At 41.2% G+C, this 26868-nt stretch overlaps 1 long non-coding RNA gene across 1 annotated transcript in view; it reads right to left on the minus strand.

Annotated features, from left to right (window-relative positions):
- Positions 1-1424: 1424 nt before the first annotated feature.
- The window catches only part of LOC129784343 (uncharacterized), a 33106-nt gene continuing 7662 nt past the window's right edge, over positions 1425-26868 (minus strand). Inside the window, exon 2 of the long non-coding RNA XR_008746989.1 lies at positions 1425-7060. This is a non-coding gene — a long non-coding RNA (uncharacterized LOC129784343). The remainder of the gene's footprint in view (positions 7061-26868) is intronic.

The following is a 26868-nucleotide window of genomic DNA, read 5'->3' on the forward strand; positions in this document are numbered from 1 at the left end:
TGTTTACAGAAAATTTGCATGCTCCAAAAATTTGTTTTTTCAGATGTACTTGGTTAATGTTTATGTAACCATTTACTTGTAATTAACCACAGAAGTATAGTAATACAATTTGTCTGCACCGGCTGGGTGAAAATACTAACTCTTGCAGAGTAAATGTCCACATGGGTAAAATTCGAATCCAGCATCTGTGAATATTTATGAAGGCAAATTTGAATGTTACCATATTTAATCTGCCTGTAAAATATACAAGCCTAGCTGTCAAAAATACCTTTACAAACTCAAACAAATACTTAAACGATTTTTTTCTTTCTTTGGCTGTCATTAGGACAAAACTGGATTCTTAGGCAGATGCCATTACATACACCAGCTTTGAGGTCTTCTCCAGACCTTGAGCTCTCTGGCTGGACAATTTGTAATTGGGCTCCAGTCTAAGTGATCCATTAAAGAATCAAACTGCTTATGCTGCCATCATGGCTGGCTTAAAGAACATTTCGATGTCAAACTAGTAAGGCTGTTACCCTGCTTAGAAGAGAACAGTGTTTTACCAAAATGACAATCAGAGACACGCTTGACTGGAAAGTAATCTTCGCTAGGAAAAAATCTCCCAATCTTTCTTGGACACCTCGTTTGGAATTGGGAAATTACAAACTGTTTTATTTTCTAGTGAGCAGAGACCATGCTCTATGGTTTTCTAGGAGTCTACTGATTAACTGGCTCGAAGGGCAGGATTATCAAATTGAAAGAATTGTCTCAGGAAGCGAAGCATACGAGACAAGAGGGAAAGGAAATGAAAATGAATGTCAAAACATGTTTAGACAGTGATAGAAGTCCAACATACCTGAAAGTCCTACCATTTATGTGAGCAAATCAGCCCAGGTACATTAGTTCAGGCTACCCCAAGTTTTCTGATTGTGCACAGATGAGTTCTGCATCACCTCAGTGGTGACTCCGATGCCACCAAGATGCAATGAGCAAAATATGCCCTCTTAGGTATGTGCAACAATCACAACATGGTCCAGATGCACTGGACATGGTGAATGCAGACAGGCTCAATGTCTCTTACACAGTGAGTCCCATATGTCTGGAATAAATTGGTCTCATTGTGCATGAGATGTGGGATTCCAGGGATGCTAGGCATCCAAAAATATGGTGGGTTGCTATTCAAAGCAATATCCAGAGTGTCAGAGATGGTTTGCGGAAACTGTTGCAGAAATACTAACTAAAGAGAGCTCAAAAATTAAAAATACTACCTAAGATTCCTCAGCTACTCAATGACTTTTTCATTTTCCCCGCCTCAGGACCATTGCCACTTTGTCTTCTGGGGAGTGTACAATGTAGCTAGAAAGCCTGGAAAATGATTGCAAGTCAAAGACCATTTTCACAAAGACAATTTGCAGAAAACAAAGGACAATAACTATAATAAGTGATTGTGATACAAAACCCTGTTTTATTTTCAAAGCCAACACTCATATCTTCTTCCATAATGCAGTTGCTGTCAATTGTATATGGATGAGGAGATGGAGGAGACCAGAAGTGAGGGAATCAAGTACAAAAATTTTGATGATCTTCTGAGAATTTCTATCAGTTTTTCAGTTTGTTTTACAAAAGGCTATGAAATAATTTCAAGTGACAAAAGGCTATATCCTAAGTTAGGGTTGATACTGTACAGCAAACACATAAACCAGAAAGTACATAACTGGAACAAAGAAGATATTCTGTCTCTCAAGTCCTTGTGCCATAGAGATTGCTGCAAACATTGAGTAAACAGCAGCCAGGAATAGCCTGGTCACATGTCAGAGCATCCCACTTTCTTTAACGATCTTTCGTTGTCACTGTGTTTTTTGAATTAGTCAATATTTCATTGATAAGAGAGATGCACTTGGAAAAGTCAAGTAACAAATAGTTGGAAGAAGGGGATACTTTATTCTATGTGCTATTTTAAATAAATATAATTTTACAACAATAAGCTTTCTATATTCACATGTTCCTCTCTCCCCCAGTGGTCATCTCCTGTCTACTGCTGAGGCTGCGGTCCTTCACTGAGCAACGTGCATGGAGATCTTTGTGCTTTCCTGAGCACCCAGTGATTAACATATTCTGATTAAAACATTTCTGACTTGCAAAACCAACCACAGTCAATGATCTGCCCAAGCATATTTCAGTGCAAAATTGGAAGATTAACCTTACTTTCAGGTAAGAAACATGGAGACAATTTTAAATTATAAAAATAGATACCCACTGATATTTTAAAAAACACACAACTGAAACCAATCTGCAAAGCAGCTTAACTGCCTAACTTCTGTGGAAAAAACCTGTGGAAATATCTTAGCAGCTCTCTGTCTTCCATCTTCCACACCCTCCAACTTCCAGGAAATTTGGTATCTAAAAGCCTTAGAAAATCCCAGCTGGCTTATATCTTGACTTTGGGCTTAAAAATATCTCTGAAAGTTTCAGCCATGCATATTCCCATTTGTACAGCAAATAGCAGAATGAGACTTCAGTCCTCTGCTCACAGTCAGTCATTGTTGTGGCGGAAGCCAAAGAGGGAGCAAAAGAAATGCCACTTATTTTAGGGAATGGGGCTTGGATGGGCTCACAGCTGCCTAACCAACAGCTGCAATTGCAATGCAGCTCCGTATGGGCTGGCCTGCAAGGCTCAAGTGGCAAGAATGGATCTTGCTTCAGCTGTATTATACCACCAAACATTTTGATATGGGTTCCTCATTAACCAGTGACTGATTAATGGCACCTAATTAAAGCAAGGGACAGCAAGAAGAATGGAGTGGTGGAGGAATTAGATATCGCACAGCGTTCTGTCACGCTGCTTGCCTTGAATGTGCGTTGGTTGGGGTGACTAATAACACAAACCCAGGAATTAACTCTCCCAGCTGATGCTATTGTTTCTGGCAGAAAGCTTGCCTGTCACAAGGATTAATTCAATCTATACTGTTATTTAGTCAGTAACAACAGATGCTCATTCAGATATCTCAGCAGAAGAAGATGGCTCCACTCAACACCAGCACTTTCACGACACCCCAGAAGGGTCATTTCACTATCAGCTTCTGTTCCTCAGCACCCTTTCACATCTAGTGCTCTGTTTATACCCATTTTATTCTGTTTGTATGTGACATTTAAGATAGATATTTGCAAATAACATCTCAAAGAAAGCAGTACCCCTTCTGGGAAAATGCAGAAGGTCATTTTTCAGATAAGGAAAATGGAAAGTCAAGGAGAAACAAGTGATTTGTTCTCCTCCTGCCATGTCTCCCCCACAAAAGCTGCCTGCCCGGCCATCCTGTCCCTTCAGCAAAGGAAGTGGGACTGCCAGCTGCCAGTTTTTCCACCATGGTAAATGTCACTGCCGTCTTTTGACCAGGTCCTCAGCTTCCCTCAATAGCTGGCTGCTGGCCCACCGTGCACAAAGTGCCTGCTCCATCCCTCACCTCCTCTGCCAGCCCCAGGGAAGTTTGGCTCGACTGAAATCTGTGGAGCAAACCCAGTGCAAGCAAGAGAGCAAGGAGGCCTGGTATTATTAAATGAGTTAAAATGTCTCTAGGCCTGGTATTTGAGGCTGCTGCATTTGGTGCCTCAGCTTCAAATTCCTCCACGTCTGAGATGGCTGTGTAACCCTGTGGCTGACAGATGGGATTTTTGTAGGCGATAGTCTGTCTGGCCAGAACCCAGCTCATGAGGGAAATTGCTTGAGGTCATACACTAATTCTTTGTTTTTAATAAAAATAATTCCCAGACCAGGTGCTGCGCCAAAGCTGAGTTACCAGGGGTCTACCATGAATACTGAGCAGCTCCCAGCAAACCTTACATGTTCTCCTCCTTGGCTGGGATACTTTCTGGTGGGAGGAAGCTTTGGGGACTGAGATTCTCCTGCTGAGAAACTATTGGGATAGGAAGGGACAAAACCTCCCACGGGTTTTACTTAGAGAGGCTCTTGCAGACCAGGGCTTAGTTCCCCTGGGAGACACTTTGGTTCATCCGACAGCCCTGCACTGTCTTTGGGAAACCTCTTAGGTGGGTGACCTGTGGATTACTGCCTGCCAGATGGGGACAGGGTGGAAGGAAATTGCAAAAAGCAAAACTGGATTTTTCCTTCCCTTACAGCAGGACATGGTTGAGCACAGGAGAGCTAGAAAAGGTGTAGAGCTCAAGATGTGCTATTAGATGTATGGGAAGGCAACGGTACTAGAAAAGACTGAACAGGCTGGGATTTCTGATGCTGGAAATGAGTCAAGGGAGGGATGACAGAGGTGTATAAATCATAAAAGATCTGGAGCAGATGGGTGGGGAATAGCTTGCCCCTCCTGCCTCAGCACAGAACTAAAGGCACCCTTTGAAATTAGCAGGCAGCAAGCTTAAAACAAATAGAGGAAGTCCGCTTTCACACAGTGGAAATTAAATTGTGAAACTTATTGTTACAGGATGCTGCCAAGGCCAAATCCCAACTGGATCCGAGAAGGGTTATGTGAGGGCTGCACCAGGTATGGCTATTAAACCTCACAGCCTGCCTCAGCTCAACAAGTCCCGGAGGCATAGGCAGCCAGATGCTGCACCAGGAGAGGGGAAGGATCACCCGAGAATGACCTGCATTCCCTACTCCCTTTTCTAAGTGTTTCTGGGAACATTAGGGAACTGCTCATACGGCTCCAACGTACAGACTTCACTGTACCAGAGATGGAGCACGGGGTCACCTGCGCTATTGTTCTGACCTGGTCTGGCCGTTCTTTTGCATTTGTATTACAAATTATGGGCATTGTATTCTGAAGTGAACAGAGCAGGTAAAGATGTTTGAGAAACCTTGCCCTTGCCAGAAATACCTTTCAGGGACTAAAATTGCTATAAGCAATTTCGCCTGAATAGAGAAAATAGTGTTGTTATCAAAAAAACCCAAACCAACAACAAAACACACAAACATGAGGAGAACAGTGAAGTACCAGAACCACCCATGTCAACTTTCTTGAAAGAAATTATTTTTTTTACCAGGAATTTCAGCATGAGCTAAAATCCTGACCTTCTTAAAATTAATTGTAACAAAACAAGTATTCCGTTGAGTTGAACACAGTTCAGGGGACAGGCTTGAGATCTTTCTTTTTCATGTTGCTAAAAGGAAAGAGAGAAGCTATAGTAAGAGGTCAAGTAAGTGTGAAATCCGGTGATTACTTTGGGGAAAAAAAGAGTATGTGCACAGCTCCTTTGTGTTTGTTATTTGTATTTGTGAGCTCCCTTTTTGTGTTTGGAATTACAGTCATGTGCTTAAGTGTCAAACTTTGTCCCATGTTTCTGGGATGTCTTGTATGGGAAAAATGCCCAACACCAAAAGAACTGTACCTGGGAGTCCATCCCAGCACAACCTGGAAGAGCTGCCGTGGGTGCTCCACTGGTGGAGCCTCCCCATAGGCACAGCCATGGGCACAGGGACACAGGGCAGGAAGAAGCTGGGCTAGAAAGGCTGCACATCTTTAGGCACCGGCAGGCAAGAGCAGGGCCGGCTGCGGAGGAAGAAACTCAGCATCCTGGCACGCGATGAAGTAGAGCCATCTTCACTCCCAGAAGTAGGGGATTGCAGGGATTTCCTGAGCGAGGTGACACTGCAGCCTCCTGACCATCTCCCTCCAGGGGTAAAGACCCCTCCAGGGGAGGCTGCGAAAGGCCACGAAGCTCCTTCCCACAGTATAGGATTTCACAAGCAGAGGGGCTTCCTTGGATCAGCTGCCAGCAGGCTCTTTGATGAGGACATTGCTCCTCACAGCACTTGCGCTGCTGCCCATAGCAAACACCAGGTGTACGTATTTCACGGGGGAGAGGCCAAGGGAACAAAACTTATTTTTATGGAGTGATGAAGGCTGCCAGATGGGCTGCCAACCCACCTGGGAGCCAGCAGCAGCAGCTGAGGACCAGCGAGTGTCTTCTGGGGGTCTGCAGGCATACACTGCGGATATGAGCATCTGGGGAGAAATCCCCACCTTTGCTTTGAAACCACAGAGAGGTGACTGACCTCTTACCCTTTGGTGTGAAAGAAGAACGGTGATAATTCAACCCTCCAGGCAAAAGACGAGTGGAAGGTAACATACATCCACACCAGAAGAACTCCTGAAGATATTCCCATCACCAAAATTGTCAGCTGACTCAGAGCTGTCTGAGCAGGAAGACTCACCAGGGTTTCCAACCCTAATTACCAGCCAGCTGAAACAATTACATAATGAACGGGGAGTGAATCACATTATTGGCCATATCCTGAGAAGAAGAACCAGATGCAAGAAGCATCCTACTGAACTATAAACTACTCTTAACAGCACTCCAAAAGACTATTTACAAACACGCTGCAGTTCAAAGCTGGACACATTGTTTCAGAGGAACTGAGGGAATCAAAACAAGAAAATAAATTACATTGACAAGTGGGTTTTACTATAATGATGCCTTTGTTAAGCCTATAAAGCATCTGTTGGTACCATCCTTTATCCACTGGAAAGTAGGGGATGGGGTAAACTAGTGAAATGGTGGACCGATCCAGGTTTACATCAGCTAGCAATGCCATTTCACCAGAAAACCCAGAAGACTCACAAGTTTAGCCAGCTAATCACGTGGAGCCTTGTGTAATCACATAAGGCCAAAAGGATGCTTCCATTGACTGCAGGAGGCAATAAATCAGGCCAGCAATTAAGAAGAGCTGTAGCATCTTTGTCATTTGTTAGTCACTAACAACCAGATGAACTTTCTCCATACTCTTCCCCCTTGAAACCAGAGCGCAGTGCTGAGCACTCTGGCTGTTATCCAGCAGAGCACTCTGACACAGGTAATCCAGCTGAAGCCCGCAGGGCAACTCAGGTGTTTAATGGTAAGCACATGCTTAAATGTGTTGCTGGATTAAGGCCAAAAGGGTTAGCACCTTGCAGCCTGCAGTGCTTTGCATCCCAAGGACAGTACTGAAATATACCGCGTGGACAGCAGTTTCTCAGCCCGTGGGTCACTGGTGGTCCCTGAGATACCAGGAGGTCATCTGTAAAGTATCATCTGCTGTGGTTTTGCTTTGAACTGTACTCAGCGTTTCCTATACACACAGAACAGGGAAGCAAATAAAAGAACAGGGAAGTTTAACCTGGTTTTGTTGGTTTGTTTCTAAAGAAGTATGTGACATACCCCAGTTTTCTCAGTGAGGGGGATGTTTGTCCTTGAATTACTATTTTTCAGGCATTTGTTTTATCACAAGTAATTAAAAGTCAAACTGTAACTAATTTCCTGTTGACTGACTTGTCACATGCTGATCAAACCTCTGGAGGATATTTTCTGTAAAAGAAAGAAGGAAGCCTCACCAGATTGTGAAAGCAGGTGAAAAAACCTCAGAATTATTCGTTCTGCTCCCAGAATAGTAACCAGAATTAGACTACAACCTTTCCAGAATGATGGGTGTAATTAAGGAAATGAAAGCTACTGATATTTCTCCAAGGAAAAAAAAAAAAAAGAAAAAAAAAACAAATAAAAGAAAAAAATTTTGATCACAATTACTTCTTATTATAAACCATGAAAGCCAGGATGTTCACTGTTTAAACTGATGCTCCCTCGGCAAAAGAGGAAATTCACTACTGCACATAAAAAGGAATATGGGGCAAAAAAAAAACCCTGAATGAAATATCAGTTCCAATATAACTTTGTGATGTCTTGGCTTTCGTAGTATTAAAATGTAGAGGTTATTTTCACCTCCTCTGCTGCCTCATGAATTCCCTTGGGGACTGTGATTTGAGCTTTAAACAGGAAAAAAGAAAAAATTCTTTTTTATCGTGGAAGCTGATAAAATGGGCAGAGACAAGAAAAGCTCCTTTTGTTCTGATCTTTCAGGCCTCAAAACATACTTCAATTTATGCAAATATGTACTTAAGCCTCTTACAAAGCAACAGTATACATTCTATTTTCCTTTTTAAAATAATGCATTTTGTTTTTAATATTACATGTATTATTTTCCTTTCTGGTATAGAAAAATGTGGTTTTATTGAGACAATGTCTGTTATTTCTGTCCTCTGTTACACGTTATCTATTGAATCTTAAGCTATTATGGTCTCTCACATAAATCCTTCTTAGCATATGGATTATTGATCCTATAATCCATAATAATATTGTCTATTCTGTCATCCAGCAGCCAGCCATAAAGACTAAAAATACACACACTAAGATTTGTTGTGAGGTTATACTCAGAAAAAATCTGAAACAATTGTCATGGTCAATGAACAGCATTTCTAAATAATCATTGTGATTTGTCTCAAAAAATGCCTGAAGACAACAGTATGCCATATTATTGGATTTACAGTCTCCTAAATTTCAGTTTTAAAACCAAAACAATTCTTCAGTCATGCAGACACCTTTAAATAGTAACCTCATTTTCATTTTGTACTTGCAATATAATTTTTTTCTTACACTTTAGAGGAAAGCACTTCTTTGGCTCAGGTCAATTTGAAGGGCTCAACCAAAACTATAATGTGGGATAGTTAGACTAACCAGGAAAATTTTAGCAGGGCTTCACATTCTGCACCTGGCACTTAATGTATCCCATAGTCAAGAGATACAAGCCTACATTTATAGCGTGCCCTGATTTTGAGGCTAGCTTGTGATGCCACCACATACCAAATTTTGGATTGCTCCAGAGCAGGTCTGGAAGACGGCCCAAATGTGTCCACGTGGGCAAAATTTGCCATTGAGGGGATATTGCCTATTGCAAGGTCACCCATAAGAGGTTAGACATCTCTGTTCAAACCTAGTGTCCCTGCAGGTTAATGGGGTGTTGCAACCTGCACATCCAGTTTTCAGTTTGAACTCAAATCTGGACTTTTTTCCAAATGTGGGCTAAATGTAAAGTCATTGTAAAACTGAACAGAATACAGGTTTTGACAGTAAGTCTGTGCAAAATTTCAGCTTCACTAAGCCATCTCCTCATGTTGGGTGCAGCTGTGAGTCAGGACACTGTCCAGCACCACACTGACCCCCCGTGCTTGTGGTTCTCTTAGAGTTAAAAAAACAACCCATGAGCTCAGGGAAAAAAATCAAACCATCCCAGTGAGGACGGGACTAGCAGATAGGCTGTTGTTTACTTGCATCAAATCTGAAAACTGGATCATTTTTGGAAGCCTGAAAGCCTGAGCTGTGAGGAGGCTGCACCTCCCCCATGCCTGGGGCTTTGCTGGGAGGACCTCAGGAGAAGCACTGCAGGGTCATAATGGCACCTGTGCTGGCAGGTTTGGTTTGACCACTGCTGGACACAGCTCGGGGTACACAAGCCCCCAGGTGCCCGCCAGCACCCTGCGGGCCAGCCTGGGAGCTCCTGACAGGACACAGCTCCTCCGCGCACCAAAGCAGAGCCTTGTGCAAGGGGAAGAGCAGGCAGGGTTTCCGAGACTAGCAATTTCCCTCGGGTTTTCTTCTGGAGAAGTACAGATAGGTAATTTGAAAGGTGCAGTCAACGTTTCAGTAAACACCCAGATGAAGTTCCAGCAGCAGGTAAAACTGAAGAGACTATACAGGTCTACATTCAAGTTTAGAAAACTTATGTATCCCAGTCTCATCTGTAGCAACCTGTGGCTGTTCATAATGCTTGATTCATTCACACTGTTTCTTATTGGCATGGCTGTTATAGTAAGTGCCTCATAAATCCTTTGTGGCTGGGGAAAGTCCCTAAAATCACTTGTACCCTGGAAAAGTTCCAAACAAGATGCCGGTTTTTTCCTGCAAGTAGAGATAACTTCTGGCAAACCTGAACAGCTGGATGAGCTAGTCTTGCCTCTGGCGATAAGTTCATCTCTTCAGAGGTGGTTTTTCCTTGCTCACAAGCACCTCCAGCTCTTAGTGTTTTCCAAGCCAGTGGCTGTCATCCCATTGTCCCTGTTCTCCCGCAGTGCACGTTGGATCTGGGACAGGGCAGCACGGGACTGGTGAAAGACCTTACAGGTGAGACAATTAATCTACAAAAGTTTCAGATTCTTATTTTTCTGATATATTGTGAAATTCATTCATCTTTTTTTCATAGGGAAGAAGGATATCTCTTCACAGCAAATATACGTGCCTGCTCACTCACACTTCAGAACTTTTGAGACCATCAATTTCAGCCATGTTTGATGGGATGGAGTTTGATAAAATAATGATCTTAAATATGTTAATGTTCTAAAAGTTTAAAAAAAAAGGTGTGGAAGGTGGACCGTGACGGTTCTTGCACTGGGAGATGAATGAGCCCAACTTGTATTAAATGGCAAAGAATTGTACAGGAGAGCTATCATGACTGCCATAAATGTCAAAAATGCCTCAGTTAGAAATTGCACTGCATTAGGTACCTGAGACACAGATACCTGGGAACCAGGCATCATTAGTCCTGCTGCTCAAGGACTTGGACATTTGGGAACGGGACACTTGGGAACAAGCTTAAGGGGGGATGTTCACTGACTTGGATTGATTATGTCAAGAGGTTGGCTCTGCTTGTGACAGATGAGCCAGAGGCAATTGATTTAGTACTTTAACATACTATTCTGGTTAGTGAGAAAAATAACACCTGTAAAGAATGTATAGTGGTTTTGGTGGAGACTTTTATACATCTACATAACAAATAAATCAATCACATAAACCACCTGTTCACCATGGTTGTATCACAATGGTTTTGTTGCTATGGAAACATTCTTGTGAAGAGACTATGATGCTCTTGGAGATTAACATTTTATCCCAGATTTCCAGTTATGTCATCAGACTGGATTTGCAGTGGTGTAAACTGACATAACCACAAGAAAATGAAGTAATTTATAACAGGTAAAGATCTGAATTGGCAATTATTTGCAAAAAAACCTTAATCATTTACATGATGGGGAAGCTGAAACTAAAACTGCTGCTGCCCCATGCGTATTTGAAAGGGTGGGTTAAGTTCTGCTTGAATCACCCTGGAATAATTCTCCTAGGATTCAAGAGAACAGCTGGGAAGCACACAGTCTCTGATTTAGGATGAGTTTAACTGGATAGGGTACTAAATGCGGTGCTGTGGTAGGGGTACAGCTGTCAGCACAGACTGCACTGGGGCATGGGTACCTGCGCAGGTTGTCCCCACTGATGACTGTGCAAAAAGTTTCCAGCAAAATAAGGAGCCTTGTGCAAAAATACCTATATGCTTTCATAATGGTAGTTACAGGGCATCAAATGCAGTTGGCCCCAATGGTGTCACTTGCAAGAAATAATCTTTTTAACAATTAAACTTGAAATATTGAAAGGTTTAAGTCAAAGGAACTAGTTTTCCTATTCCGCTTACTCAACAAAACACGCTTCTGCCACACCTCACTGTAAATTATGTCCAGATTAAGTGCATAACATTATTTTGAACATATTTATTTAAGAAAAAGAGAACAAGGAGTGGGAAAGTAGGGGAGAATAAACAGAAATTGAAAATGAGGAGAGAAACTGTGACCTTGCCTTTTTCTGCTGCGTTAGGTGAAAACCAAAGTAACACAGGAATTTCTTGTGAACTGTGTTGCATATAATTTGCTGCTGTGTCAGGTAAGAGAGATGATCACAACGATATGCCCTTAGTTTCATCTGGAGTGAACGGGGAGTAGTAGGAACAGGGAGGAGACAAACTATTTGTTTTGCAAGCAAAAAGGAATGTTGTGCCAATGCCATGGATTTATAATTGAAATTGCAAAAATGGGGAAAGCTCCTGCCAGATTCTATAGACCACTTCTTTCTGTATAGATTTGTCATCTGCCTATGCACTGAAAGTCTTCTTTCAAGTGCTGCCGTTGTGGTGACTCCCACTACAGATGTCTAATTTGTCCATCAGACTGGTGACCTTGTAGGAACAGGGGATACTAGCAGCAGACTCCAAAAGGTTATGGGAAGAGTGTTTCACATTTTATTTGCTTGATTTATTTCCAGCAGCAGCAGTAGAGTTCATTCCCCTCTCCCTTATAATCCTGTAAATTCAATTGCAATTGCTTTTATTAATAATGTAAATAAGGCAACTAATTTTCCTCACGGCCCTGCTCTTGAGTTAAAATTTACATAAACAGATCCTTTTATTTGGGGAGAGCACCCTTCAGTGAGTTGATGAAAAATTATCTGTTTTTTCAGATGCTAAGTGGAATTTTTTTGCAGATTCTTAAAATGACTGATGAATTAAACGGACATTCATAAAATGTCCAAAATATAAATTTAATGATATGGATAATGTGTCCACATAAGGCATTTACATTACTGAAGGGCAATTAAGATAATGGTAATGGAAGCTGTATAGTCTGCTACTTTTACTAAGCTTACTTGGTTTTGAATCAGTGCTATTCTTACCAAATATGGCATCTTATTCCCAACATTTCAACCATATATTTGAAGGAAACAAGTAATTCCCATTAATCTTTGGAATGCACAAAAAAGTCATGAGCAAAATGTTAGAAGGGCTAGGAAATGTTATTTTCATCTTGTCTTTTCTGTATTGTCTGCACTAGGATGACCCCTCCTTCTCACTGACACCGTTGGATGAACTCTGCAAAAGGGCATTTCTGTTTCAATAGTGACTGAGTGATATGGCCAAGCATGACAGTTTACTCCCTGCCAAGTCTGTATTTTCAGCTCAGTGAAGAAAAAGAAAAACCTTTCTTTTCAGCTAAGGTTCTCAAAATATTTGTTGTTTCCAAAATTCAACTAGTATGATCCATGTCAAAGCCATACACAAACTAAAAGATAAGTGAAATCACACACCTGCAAAATTTTCACCAAAACTAGAAATGGGGAAAACACTTGCCTCATATGTGCTGGCATGAAGCAGCTGCTAGAGTGCTCCTTCTTTCTGATGCTAGCACATTTTAGTATCCCTGCCAAGCGCAGAGTAATCTCAAGGGCACCTTGAAAAAACAACAAAAACTTTAAATATTAGCAGTAAAAATACCCCTCTGCCAAAAATAAAAATTGTTACTATTGCTGGAAAGGGTTGGTTTGTTTTCCTTTTTTAATTATTTTTTTAAAAGAAATTAATAGTCTAGGGATTTAAAGGGAAACAAAAATAGGGTTACATGTGCTCACAGTATGACTTATCTTGCCATCTTAAAGATTCCCAAAGAGTTGGTCCCACTGAGACTTGACAGGTCACATAGTTTTAACGCTTCCCTCTGTCTCCTACTGCTAAATCTCTTTTGTAATACCTAAAAATACACATCTTGCTTTCCCGGTATAGCTTTCCCATGTAAATGGACTTGCTGCCATTATCCCAGGACGTGGTGATGTTCTGCAGGGTGGGAGAACAGGAGATGTAATTGCCAGCTGGAAGAGAGACAATTTGTGAATGGGAAGGGAGGATTTCCCTGAGATAATGTTTCTGTTCAGCTGGAAAATGATTGAGGACCCTGTGACTAAATAGCATTCAAAGTGATTTCAAGCACCTCTGTGAAAGGCCATCTGACTGTCTGTCCAGGGAGCTGGGCTACGCAGTCCTTCTGGGAGGCAAGAAAGGGCTGAGGTGTCTGTGCCTGGTGCATTTCATGCTTACATCAGGCAACCACTGGTTAAAAAATTGAAGCAAACCAGAGAATTTGGAGCCTTTACAGAGCACCTCAGGGAATGCCATTCCCTGGAAGGCATATTTAAAGTGTCTGTTCTCATCAGCTCATTCTTGTTTTTAAATATTTTGAGGACATGAATATCTTGTTCCAATAAAACACACCAGTGACTTTAAAAGATGCTTCCAGTGACACACACTATTTTTAGCACACAGTTTTGCTTTAACTTGTTACTGTTTACAATGATCTTAGACTTTCCAAAGCACACCCCAGGCCTTTGGCAAAACTGTTTGCAAGCACAGAAATTTCTATAACAATAATGTCCGTTTCTCCCCATGAAGATTTAGTACTGTCCTTTGCAAGAGTGTTGCTGGGGAAACAGTGACTCTTAGTCACATTTCACATGATGTGTAGAATTAATCTGTGAGCAATTCACACTGGATAGCTCTTTCACTTGGTGCATCTGTTAGCAAAGTTCTTCACATAGATAATTTACCTACACATGTATTATGAACAAAACAGAATCACATATTAAACCTCACTGACAATTATTTTCCTTGAAAATGATTTTTCATTTAACATGCCCCAAAAGAATTACATTTGGTCAGTTCCTTAGAAGCCATGGCTTAAATAGATTTATTTATATCTTTTAACCTCAGTTAATTTATACAAAAATATCTAGATTTCTAAAGAATGTTCTCTCTCAGGAGTTAGGTTGATTGCATTTCTTGTTTTATTTCCTAAGCAACACACGTGGAGGGAAGGAAAATGTAACAGCTTATTGTTAGGGATGGAACTAATAGAGATGGTGTGAACATGAAAATCAAGTTGTATCCATGCATTCAGCGAAGGAGAGTAACCAGCATTCAAGTGAACTAGAAATTGGCAATCAAGGAAAAGTCAATCTGTGTGAAGTCATCAGCGTCAAACTGAAACTGGTTGTTGATTGTTTTGCTTCAGATCTGAATTGCACAGATTCATGACTGAAAAGACTCCCCGTATTTTAATCTCACTGTGAACCTCGCAGCAAGATTCAGTGGGTTTGAGCTCATCTAAGAAAAGTACACACCAGTTAACTGTTTCTCTGACCTTAACCTGCAGTTTGTCAAAACATTAGAAACTCCAGTGTCAGGGAGCACTCTCTTTCCCTGAGAAGGCAAGCTACCCTGTGAGTCAAAATAGGAAACGGCAATGAGATAGCTTCCAGCAAATGGGGGGAACAGCATTAACTTGGAAGAAGTGATGTGTGAGCTGTCTGTGTCTTAGTATGGACATAAGGGCTAGAGAGAAAGGAGGAAAAGGAATTCTGAAAAATATATCGGTTGAGCTGGAATAGCTACATAAAAATGCAGTTTCTCTTCCAGGTAACCAATAGAAGATGGCCTCGGTAGACCTGAACTTTCTGATCACAGGGACACAGGTGGAATCACCTGTTCTTTCGGCTTGTGACCTCACTCACTAAACCACCTTAAAGTATTCTATAGTCATTCCACTTCACAGCCTGCAGAAGTTGTTCCTGTCAGGTAAGACAAGAAAACTTTTGCAAAGGTTTACAGACCACGCCAGCTTAAAGACATGGTTCACAATCCAAGTGAGGCATCTGCTCTTCCACTCAGGCACTTCACAAAAAATTAAGTACTCTTCCAAGTAAGGACAGTCAGCAGAATGAATCGCATTAGCCTTTCAACTCATCTAGGTAGTTTTCATTATTAAGCAAAGACTCATTAGCCTCTTACTACAAGCATGACATCAATCACTTGTGTCAAGGAATTGGATTAAAGACACTTGTGAACTCCTTGGCTTCCACCCAGTGTTTTTCAGTGCAGTCAGGAGCAGGGAAAATTGACAGCTCATCCAAAGATTTCTCAGTGTTTCAGACCTATGAAATCAACACTTTCCCTACAAGACACTGTTACCATTTTTGTAAATGTTATTTTTAAAAGTAGTATACTAATAATAACACAGTACAGATTAGTAGCAGACTACTCATTTTAGTTCCTTTGTAAATGTCATACACTTTTCCAAATTAGAGAAATTTTTGTCAATCCAGAATAATTCAAAAGGTATTTTGAGCTCATTTGGAGACAGGTGTATGAAAACGGATCTGACTCTACAGTTAAAGGCTAGAAGTCCAGAATTCAACCAGATATAGTCCAGCACTACAAATATTAGAATTTTTTTCTACTGTCTCATTGCAGCTAAATATGTAGATTTAATGCTTAACAAAGCCTACAGAAAACAGTGGAAGTTCTTCCACTGGGCATGTTCCTAAGGCTTTGAAGAATTTAGAGCGTAAGTAGAATCAGATAAAAGGATATGGATGTTGGATTGGGTGAGCATCAGACTACAAAAGAGCATTAGCATTTGCCCTTTCCAAAGGTTAAATTATGTTCCTATCTTAGATATTGCTTTTCCTATTCATGCTCCCATGAGGACGATCCATTTAAGGGTTTTGCATGAAAATGACAAAAGGACTAAAATACTGTCAGAGAGATTTTTTTTTATTTTTTTCCCCCTTGTGTGACACTAGAACTTCAGGGCAGATGTTATTAGAAATAAAGAGCTTAGAAGGTGGTTGAAGAGTCATATGTCATAAGCAGTCCTGGAACAAAGCAGAGTGTTCCATCTAATAATAATTTAAAACTAAATGAAAGTGATACATTTATATTAAATTCTCCAGATTTCATGAAACTTGCACCTTGCTCAGTCCCATTACAAAGCCAGTGCTCAGAGCATCTTCAGTGGCCATTTTTCTGGAGTGTAAAAATCTTTCAAGAGCAACTAATCTCTTCATGCCTGTTCTTTCTTAAGCCACTGTGAAAGCAGATGAAGTAAAATGTTCCTGATCTTGTTTATTTCAATTTGAAACTCAGAGGAAGTTCTGGGATACCTGGAGAGGGAATCCTCCTACCTCATATTAGACATCTGCTGTATGGATATATGACTTAGCCTAGACTTTGCCTGTATTCAGAGACAAAAAAAAAATAGTTCTTCCCCCAACCTCTTTTGAGCAAGTACTATAGGATGCATTGAATATCACCACGGAAGTACCTGTTTCTTTCCATTGATTTGTGAAGAGAGCAGAGGCACCTGGCTCCTCTGTAAACCCCCAGACAGCAAGACGGTCACATTGTGTCAGATTAATCCTAAGCCAGGCTGTTCTGCTCTCACATTAACAGCTTTGAGACTTCAGCACTTTCCTGACCTCACACAGGAATCATTTTGCTAGTGATTCAAAATAATTTCCCTATAAAGTCCAATTTGTCAGCTAGTGTGAATTAGCAAAGACTTTACAGATTAAAAAGAATCCCACCCACCTATTTTTATGGGCTACTAGTCCATTTTTACAGCTTCAACTATGCTCAGATTTTCTTGTGGAAAAAATGAGTAAATATAAAGGAAGGGAATCTGAGGATGCAGGTAAGCATGGGTTTGTAATCTCTGCAGAATCAAGGAAAAGGAGATACAGTCAGGTATAGTACTGCAAGTCCGAATTACTTGTTAGAAATAGCTTCAACTCTCATTCACCACAAATACTCTTACACACCATGAATGTATGGTGAATTCCCTGAACTTGATACATTGTTATCACTGGAAATAAATAATATTAAATGATTCTAGATTACTCCCATAATCTCTTTGCAGGGATTCAGAGTAGGAGTCTCACAGCATACACTGGACATCAGAAAAAAGAGGAACTAGAGTATAGATTTCCAGAAATGGCCATTTATGTGCTTACAAGAAACAGGACTGGAACAAGCATAACTCAGTGCAAGAAATCACATGCAGATAGCAGCCTGGAAACATCTGGGGAAAAAAAGCATAAGGGAAAATAAAACCATATTTTGGCACTCAACCATTGTATCACAGAGACATTCTTTAAGTTTGCATGCAAAAGGAAAAATTAAGATTTATACAGTCAAAGTAGTATGTTCAAATATCCAGTTTTGCCTATTACTAGATACGATCTTCTTTTCATGGTTGCTTTATGCTTTTGGAGCAGGCCACTAGATATATTCTCTCTATAGATGTGTGGTAAGTAACCATTATAAAAAAAGATTCTGTTACCCTTATAAAACTATGTATTAAGAGGCAGAGTAATATTTTTTTAATGATAAATAAGTACCTCATAGAAACATGAGAGAAGGATATCTGTAATTAACATTGTCCCTGCAAAGTAATATAGATAGTGGAATTACAAAGCAAATCAAATTGTTCTGGCATAATGGAATAGCTACTGAATTTTAAGGCCAAATTAGAGTAGATAATTAAAACCCAAGGAGAAGATAAAAATAAAATTAGCAGTCTGTTTATTAAAGAACACATTTGTTAATAAAACAACTGTGTGTAAGGTGGCTGTCAGGTGCCCCCAAAGCTGCCCCTCCTCTAGGCTGACCCAGCCTAGCTCCCCCAACCTCTGCACATGGGGCAGATGTTCCAGCCCCACTGGCTTGGGGGCCTTCCCCTGAGCTCTCTCCAGTTTGTCCATGTCTTCCTGTGTTGGGGGCCCCAAACTGGGTGCAATACTCTAAGTGGTCTCATAAGTGTTGTGCAGAGGAGATAAATTAATTCCTTGATCAGTTGCACATACTTCTGTTGATACAGCCAAGGATGCTGTTAGCCTTCATTGCTGCCATGGCTTCCTGCTGGATCATGTTTGGCCTAAAAGCCACCACAACACCCGAGCCCTATCCAGAAGAGCTGCTCCCTGGCTTAGCCCATACCAATGCAAAGGGTTAGTCCATGCCAAATACAGGGCTCTGTATTTGTCCTGACTGAACATCATAAGGCTCCTGTTGGCCCATTCTTAGTGCTGGTCTAGGTCCCTCTGGATGGCCGCCCTGTCCTCAGTCATATTAACTGGTCCCACCAGTGTGGCTTCATCACCAGAATTGCTGAGGATGCACTTTGTCATGTCTTCCAGGTCACTGATACATATATTAAACATCATCAGTAGGTCCCAGGACAGACCCCTGAGGAACTCTACTTGTAACCAGCCTCCAGGTGGAGTGTGAAACATTAACCACCACCCTCTGAGCCCAACTATGCAAACAGTTTTTCAAACATCTAGCAGTCTGCTCAATTGCTGCTGTTGTAATTATATTCCCTTCAACAAACCACCTCCCTCTGTGATTTCAGGACCATCGTTGCAAATCTGAATAACAAAAATTAAGGTTTGCCACTACTTTTTACTTCTAGTGACACCCCATAAAAAACACAGCTGTACTGTTGAAGACTGAATGGTAACTTATTCTCCCTTCAGCAGCAGGCCCATTCACCAACCTTTCTTTGCTGAATTCTAATGGATATAACTCACTGATGCATTATTACTGGAACTAAAAGCAGTTTAAGACACTCTTGCCTCCTTTCCTACTGCGTCTTAACTTCATTACGACAACTTGCTGCCCCCTTGGCTGTGCTGGTACTGCTCTTGGTGGGACCATGTGAAGGGGCAGTAACAGTGGTGTGGAGATGGAACCTAGAGTGAAGGTGGGACAGAAGGGTGGAAATGTCTGAAACAGGCATTCCACCAGAGAAAAACATACCACTGAATACTAGATACTAGCTTTACTCCTGGGTTACCTGAAACAAAATCAGACAAGCAAACATGGTGTCTACATGGTGATTTTCATCTCCCAGGTTTGTTTTCCAAATCTCACCTGGTGACAGTAAGAGTAAATATGAAACTCCATCCTGAATTCTTCTGTTCCCTGTAGCACCCTTGCAGTAGCATTCAGATCAGAATGAAATACAAGCGCTGGAAATCCCCCCAAGTTTGAGCTAATTTTCACAGAAAACTCCCCAAACCAAATGTTATTCAAATTCCTGAACAGGACTTTGAATAGTGAGGCTGGTGAACACACAAAAAAAGCATGACATCATCCCAACACTTGTATTTGTTCAACTCTTTTGGAGGAAACATTTGTGTTTTTTCAATAGTAAGGGTGCCATGGCTCTGAGGAGGGACAGAAGCTGTTTTCTCAGGAACCAGCAACCGAGGTTCATTTCTCCTCTTCAGAAATGCTCTTTCAGTTCCTGATGGCAGTTATGTGCCAAAGGGGCCCAGCAGGCCTTTTTGGAGACTGTCACTGGTGTTTGAGGAATGCTGGAGTATTTCCTTTCCCTCAAATGCCTCCTTCCATTTCTTGAAACTGCTAAATCATCTCTGCCTGCAATGATTTATACCTAGAGCTCATAAAATTATTCAGAGTCACAAATAATTTTCCATCCCATTGGACCAAATTGGACCCAGGAGGAATGATCATATACTGTGGCTATGCTTTCTGGAGAAAAGTCTAAGACAGATAATATTACACTGTTTTCTCAAGCAATCTGTTCCCCTGTATCCCTGCAACATTTTCAGCTGAAGGCCTCTTGGGGTTGAAGTTTCAAGAAGCAAGGACTGTCTATCTGAATGGCTCTTTCAGATGACTCAGGAAGACAATTTCAAGTTCATATCTTTTCTTTTAATACTACACACATTTTGCATCAAAGTGTAACTTTCATTAATATGTGTTAGTGAAATAATGATGACCTTTCCTAAGGGTAAAGAGAGTCAGGGGAAACATGATTTATTTGAGAAATTAAGAGCCCCCAACACTTGTTTCTCTGTCATAAGTGCATCCATTTGTGGCCAGAAGGATTTATTTATGGCCTGAATCTAAAATTTGTTGTAAGAGAGACCTGCTACAATGTTAAAGTGTGGCAATGAAAAGACTCCCCAGCAATGGAAACATTCGAATCAGGGACCAATGAAGATAAATTAAGATTAAGTTGGACATTGATACACCTTCTTTCAATACAAAAACATGCATCATTTTCCTTGCAAGAATTCATAGGATATAATGAGAAATTCAGCCCATTTTTCTAGTGATTTTCTAGTGATGTGGAAATGTAGTGCTTTATGCATACAAATAGAATACAGTTTGTCCAAGGAGTTGCTGAATACTTTTTTTGTGCTACCCCAAATCCTGGAGATGGAAACAAGAAACATCATATTGAAAATGCATGCAAAGGGAACTCTCCTCAGCCACAACCACTGGGTTACACGCAACACATTTGTACAGTCAAACGGCTTGACGGAAGTTGAGCATCAGTACTGTAGATGAGACATTAACTTCCTTGACACTTAAATCCATGAGCCCATCCATCCTATAACGGAGAGGAGAGGGGTGGGAATGGGAGAGGAGGAGGCAGAAGGTGGTTTCATGCCACGAATCTACCAACTCAGAGAATGTAGATTAACATTAACATCCTACCTACCCTCTGTTGCACATCCATGGTGAGGACCAGAACATGGGGCTTGTTACATATTGTAGGGTGAAGAGAGAAAAGAGTGAGTTGGAAAGAAACAACGGAATATCTCAGATAATTCAGATCCCTTTAAAAAAAAAAAAAAGGCAGCAAGCAACTGTTCAATTATAGCAATAAGTATGGCTGTGGAGGATGACATCTCTCCATCACACATAAATACTACAAGAAGCAATTATGAAGAGCTAGGAAAGCACTTTCAAATATAACAATAGTTTATTAAAGTACATCTGGTGGTAAGTCAACAAGAGGGAGTGTCAGTATGTGTCTAGAGAAAGTCATCAAAACATACACAGGATGTGATGGAGAGGTAAATAATCTAAAATAATAATAATAATAATGCAGAGTTTCATTATTCAGCTTTTCTGGTAGAGCAGCTATACTTTGCTTGCTGCCAGCTGCTGTATTCCCGTCCAGCTCGGACATACCCCTGATACTTAACTATAAGTCTTGTGAGGCGTAATTAGTCTTTACTAACTGATCAAGACACAGGGACACAAATCAGAAATCTAAGGACTCAGTGGCCATCCCACTGAGGATAGGAGGCCACTAACACCTGACAGCATGGGCTATGCTCCCACATGAAGTGCTGCATTCGTGGATATGTGTTCTATAGAACCTTTCCCCTGCTTCCCTCATATAGACGGAGGTGACAAGGTGGCACCCACCAGGTCTTCTTGAAGAAGCCTTAAATACCCAAGCACACCTGCAATAGCACCTGACTTTTCCAAATTCTCAAACAAGACAACATAGAAACCGATAGCTGTCAGGACTTGTTAAGCTATACCATAAGTGCCCGTTGGACACAAAGAAGAATCTGCGTTTTTCACATGAACAGCCTTGCAGCTTTTGTTACCCAGCTTCTCTACAGTTCTCATTTCTTCCCCCGCTAGTCTTGGCCAACTGTCTTATGGCACCATTAAAAGAATAATCCTCATCACCCATGCCCAGAAGTTTCTTTTTGTGCCTTTGCACCTTCTCTTAGACTCTTATTCAGTTCTCAGCCATCATCTGCATGGAAAAAAATGTTTAATTTTCCTGTCCTCTCCTTCCACAGTTAGTGTTGTTCTAAAAGTTTTCAGAAGAATGTCAGCTATCTTCAATTAAACCAAAACACACCATCATGGCCACATGTTGTCACTAAAGGAGTTATCCTTGTTGATTAATGGAGATGGATGCTCTCATCTCTTCCTTCTCCTGTGTTCTGCTATTGTACGTTTTGTCAAAATCCATCTCTTTTCTGGCTTTATGGTGTCCCAGCGATACTACTTTGGCATGTTGATCATACTGCCTGGGATCTGCACCTGCATCCTTTCTGGTTTTAGAGAGACAGATGCAAGGAAAATGGTTTTCATAAAGCAATGCTTACATCTGGGTCTATCCTGCTTAGAACAGCAGCAGCAAACATCTATCACCAGCACTTTAAAGCAAGTGTGCTGCCTCAGATGAAATGTTGAAAGATTGTCTAAAGCTCAATAAATCCACTACATGAACAGTAAATTAATCTGGTAATTAAAAGCATTTCCAGAGATGAAAGACTACAGAAAGTGTCTTCTACTGAGTTAATTTTCATTCTTTTCCACTTAGATTCAGCTTAGGGCAGCCAAAATACAGATTAAAAAGTGGACATAGAGGGGAAGATAAGTCAAGAAAGAAGTGGCCAGTAATGGGCCAATTCTGCACTGACCATTCACAACTAATCAGTGTTTATTACTCATTTTGAAAACCAGTATATCAGCTTCAGTTCCAAAGCTATAAATCAGATTTTCACTTTAAAGATTTCTGAAAACCACAGTGTAAAAGTCTATCCTCACCATTAAAAAGGTAACTAACAGACCTATCCTGAGACACAAATGCAGCGAAGTCAAGGCAATTTTAGTTCTAGCATGAGGCAAATTTGCCAAGGTAGGCCTCAAGGCAGGAGCACAGAGCTGATCTTGTTGTGATAAGTGCCTTCATTGTGCTTTTATACCATAGTAGTTCACACGTGTTAGTTATCATATTGACTAAAAAAAAAAAGTATATGAAATTAAAGGCAGGGGGGAGAAAGAATCATTTATAGCAGACAAGCCCTAAGGAGCCGCATCACAAATGTATTCTGGCTTAACTTGCTGGTGGTTTTCCACTGCTCCTTGCCTCTGTTAATTTATTTTCCATCCATGGGCCATCAGAGTGTATCCAGGGAGCTGCACGTGCCTAGATCTACCCCAGCAGTCCAGTAGCAGTAAAACAGTTAATAATGTGTTCTTTTTTTCCACGTTTGAGTGACCTACGATGTTTGGCAACTTTGTATTCATGATTCACAAAAAGATATCTGTCCAAGGAAAAGCTATTCCCCTTCTTCTTGCTTCATAGCACATCTTAGATTTTCTTTTATCATGATTCTTTTCCAAACAGTTTTCTGTGGGGGTGGAGAGGGTGGGAAATTCTGTCTGAACGCCTTATGTTCGCTGAGAGATCGTTAAGGCATGCCAAGATTTTACAGGGGTGAAAATATTCCAGGAAGTTGTTATTTATCAATTCCCAAGGAAATTAGCTCACAGAATACAAAAATAAGCTCTAAGTAAATGAAAGTAAACAAAGTAATAAATGCCAAGGGGCATGTCATTTTGCTTTTGTTTTCTATTTCTGCTACACTAACACAAAAACCATCATCAGTTGTTGTCCTCTGTCTCGTATGAACCCAGAACTGTGCAGGCTGCTCTGAAAACCCTCAAATCTGAGTTGTAAACATGGAGCCTAACAGCTCCCACAAATGTTTCTTGAACAGTTGGAAGTGATCACTGCTTTTCATCCTAGTGTTACTGCAGTTACACATGAACTTGGTGTTCCCTCATTTTTTATCACTTCAAATTGCACTCACAGTTTCATTATGATGCTGGAGCAGGGAGTTTCTAATAGTTCTTTTACTCAAAGCTCCTTTGAGGACTATTTTGGGTTCATCAAGGGCATGTTTCTCTCTTTATCTTAAGGTTCTGACTCAAGTTCATGGAGCAAACAGTTTAAGCACTTAAAAAGTCCAGCACTTCACACTTCTTGTTATTGCCTATCAAGTCAAGGCAACGTGTCCACAAAAGAATGAATAGTACTCAACACATACCCTCACTGTAAGCGTGGCTCAGATACTCCATTTCACAGTCTGGTCTTCTTTTATCAGCAGTTTAAACTAATCCACTTGAACATCAATCGCGGTACCTGCTGGGTGTTCTTTACTGGTTCTACAGGTGTGTTCTGGGAAATGTAACACCAGAAAATATCTTGGAAAAAGTTGCTAGAAATCATCCTTCTTGTTGGTAGCAGAGGGTTGAGAATGTTTTACCTTGCCCCACAGCATATCCCTACTTGGCCATCTTAGAGTCATGGTCTTACACTGATATAAATGTCCCTGCCTGACACTGTATGCATTTTACAGAGTCCTCTTGACATGGACTTGGTTAATTTAGGGCAAAAACTCAGTATATTTGCCTTCCAAGAAAGTAAAAGAAAGAAAGGTCCTGGAAACTGTGGCCTGTTTTTTCAAGATGTTCTAATGGCAATCCCCATGTGGGAATTTAGCTGGCCAGAGATGTCCACGCAGCCTCTTGCCACGCTGCAGGCTGTGAGATGAGTGGGCAGGCCAGTCTCGCCCCTGTGTGCAGAGAGTCCCAGCAGGGACAGCAGTCATGGTGCAGGGGACCGGTTCACCCCTTCCTGCAGGGCAGCACCCTCTGGGATGCTGCTGCTCCTGGCAGGAGTGGCACATCCAAACTGAGATGAAGCAGAAGGCAGGACTGTCACCAGTGCCTGAGGTGCTGCTGGATTAGAGGCTGAAATTTGCTGCTGCAGTACAGGAGACTGCTGCAGACAGCACCCCGCTTGCCTCCTTTTCCTGAGAGATTAAAAAGTCATCCAGTACCTGTTCCCTGTGATACACTCATGGAAACAGCTTTGTCGATTCTCAGGAGAGAGAAACAAGCTCATTAGAACAAGGATTGCTCAATGGGAAAAAATTGCATCCAGGGGAAGTGGAGCTGGAAGAGAGGATGAAACTCTGTCACTGCTCTATCCTTCCTGCAGAGCTTTGTCTTGTCAAGACTATAAAAAAGAAATGCCTGCTGTGGGAAAAGTGATGTAAAACAGTTACACTTCTCCATCTTGATTGCCTACCACACATGGGTGGACAGATGCTTCAAAATAATAGTGATAACATCTTGTTAGTAAGGCTCATATCTCCTAAATATCCCTGAAGTGGGTGATTTATGAAGTATAGAAACAGGGAGCCAAAGAACTTTTAATTTGCTGTACTATAATGAGCTACCTGGGCTATGTGGTTAGCTATGTGATAGCAGCACTATTCAAAGGATAGTTTAAAGGTATTCAACAGCTTAGCAGAGCAACAGTAGTCATAGCCGAGCAACAGTAGTCATAGGTTTCCAGATGATACACAGAACTCAACAATTTGGATGAAACTATTTGGGGAGGAAAATACAGATGCAGTAACACAAAGCAATGCTGTGACTACATTTTCAAACAATATTGACAAATACCAAACTCTTCAAATTGCACTGGAGCCTTTTGTTTCACGCACTGGAATTTTTCCCAATTTTTCCAAGAAATATTCACAGAATTTATTTCAGTTCCTCCAGGATGTTTCTTATTTATTTTTCAGGCAGCGTCAGTAAACCAGAAGAATTAATTTCTTGCACATTTTGAGCCATAAGCATCCTGTGAGGTGCCAAGTGAAAGCTATGGGTATTCAGCAACTCATAGTACAAACCCCTGTAAGTGTCACATTTTTGAGTGGCTCCTTTTGGAAACTTAAGAGTTTTTCCTTGTGGTCACTGCTGGGAACATGATAAAAAGCAAATTAATGTCAATGAATAAAAAATTACCAAGTCAGCATGAGTCCTTCCAAGACTTTGGGTTGGCTCAGCTGTAGAGTTAGAGGAGCTGGGCAGAGCCATTTGTCAGAAGTGAGAGACAGGGAGGAGGCTGTGAGCTACATGCAAAAGCTCTAGGGAGAAGAAGAATGTCAGACAAGGAGAAAAAAAATAACCTCACTGGGAGGTGGAGAAACTCAGACCACTAGAGGTTTGTCATTAACTCAGAACAAGCTGTTATCTCATATCAGTCTTGTGAGCTATGTCTTTCCTTAGTTTTGTCTTGAACTCTCCTTCTCCTTTCCTAAGGATGCAAGCAGATCTGTTAGTGAGGAGATGGTTTCTCTGGCTGAATAAGTGGCCAAAATTTCTAATTACCTCCACATCCTGTGTTACCTACCTTGGGCATGAACACTGATAAGATACTGGCATGAACATCACTCAAGATGATTGTTCTCCCCTGTAACCAAATGATCTCAGATTACCCACAAGGTAATGGTGTTTTAATAAGGGGCATATTGTTTACTATAACCACCTCTTGCTTTGTTTCTCACCAGTTTTTACCAGAAAAGCCATTACCGCTACGGAGCGTGAAACTACAGGAACTTATGCAGCACCATCGCTTAGCACAGGGACTTTACACTGCACCATGCTGCAGGTCAAAGCAAGTGGTGGAGGGTACCGCAGGGGGCCCTGCAACAGCATGGGTGGCTCCACCTGAGCAAGGAGCCCTGGAGAGCGGGAGTCTATCCTTGAGCCAATGCTATGTCTCTCCAAACACGGTGAGAGAGAAGGAGAAAATATTTTTAATCAGCTAGCAAAATTAAGGCATCATAAAGCTAGGAAGAGAAGTGTGCCCTGCACCCTTTACATGGGCATCAATATTCCTTTCCTGTTACATCCTCCTGAAAGCCAAAGCAGATTTTCTTCTGTGGTCAGCAAATGCAGCTGAGGATTCATAGGACTGTGTGGGCTCTGCACTTTCATGGGTACAAGCACATATGCACACACCTTTCATTTTTTTACATTAATACTGCATAAAACTCGCAATGCAAGGTGCTGCTGAAAAGCCATGGTGTACTCTAGTGCATACAGCATATTCAGACATCTTTAAACACTTTTACTCCCGTTACCTTAGTAACAGCCCAAGGGAAATCCCTAAGTAATTAATCAAGCTTCTTAGC

Source organism: Falco peregrinus, chromosome 4, assembly GCF_023634155.1.
Source record: "Falco peregrinus isolate bFalPer1 chromosome 4, bFalPer1.pri, whole genome shotgun sequence".
Taxonomy (NCBI): Eukaryota; Metazoa; Chordata; class Aves; order Falconiformes; family Falconidae; genus Falco; species Falco peregrinus.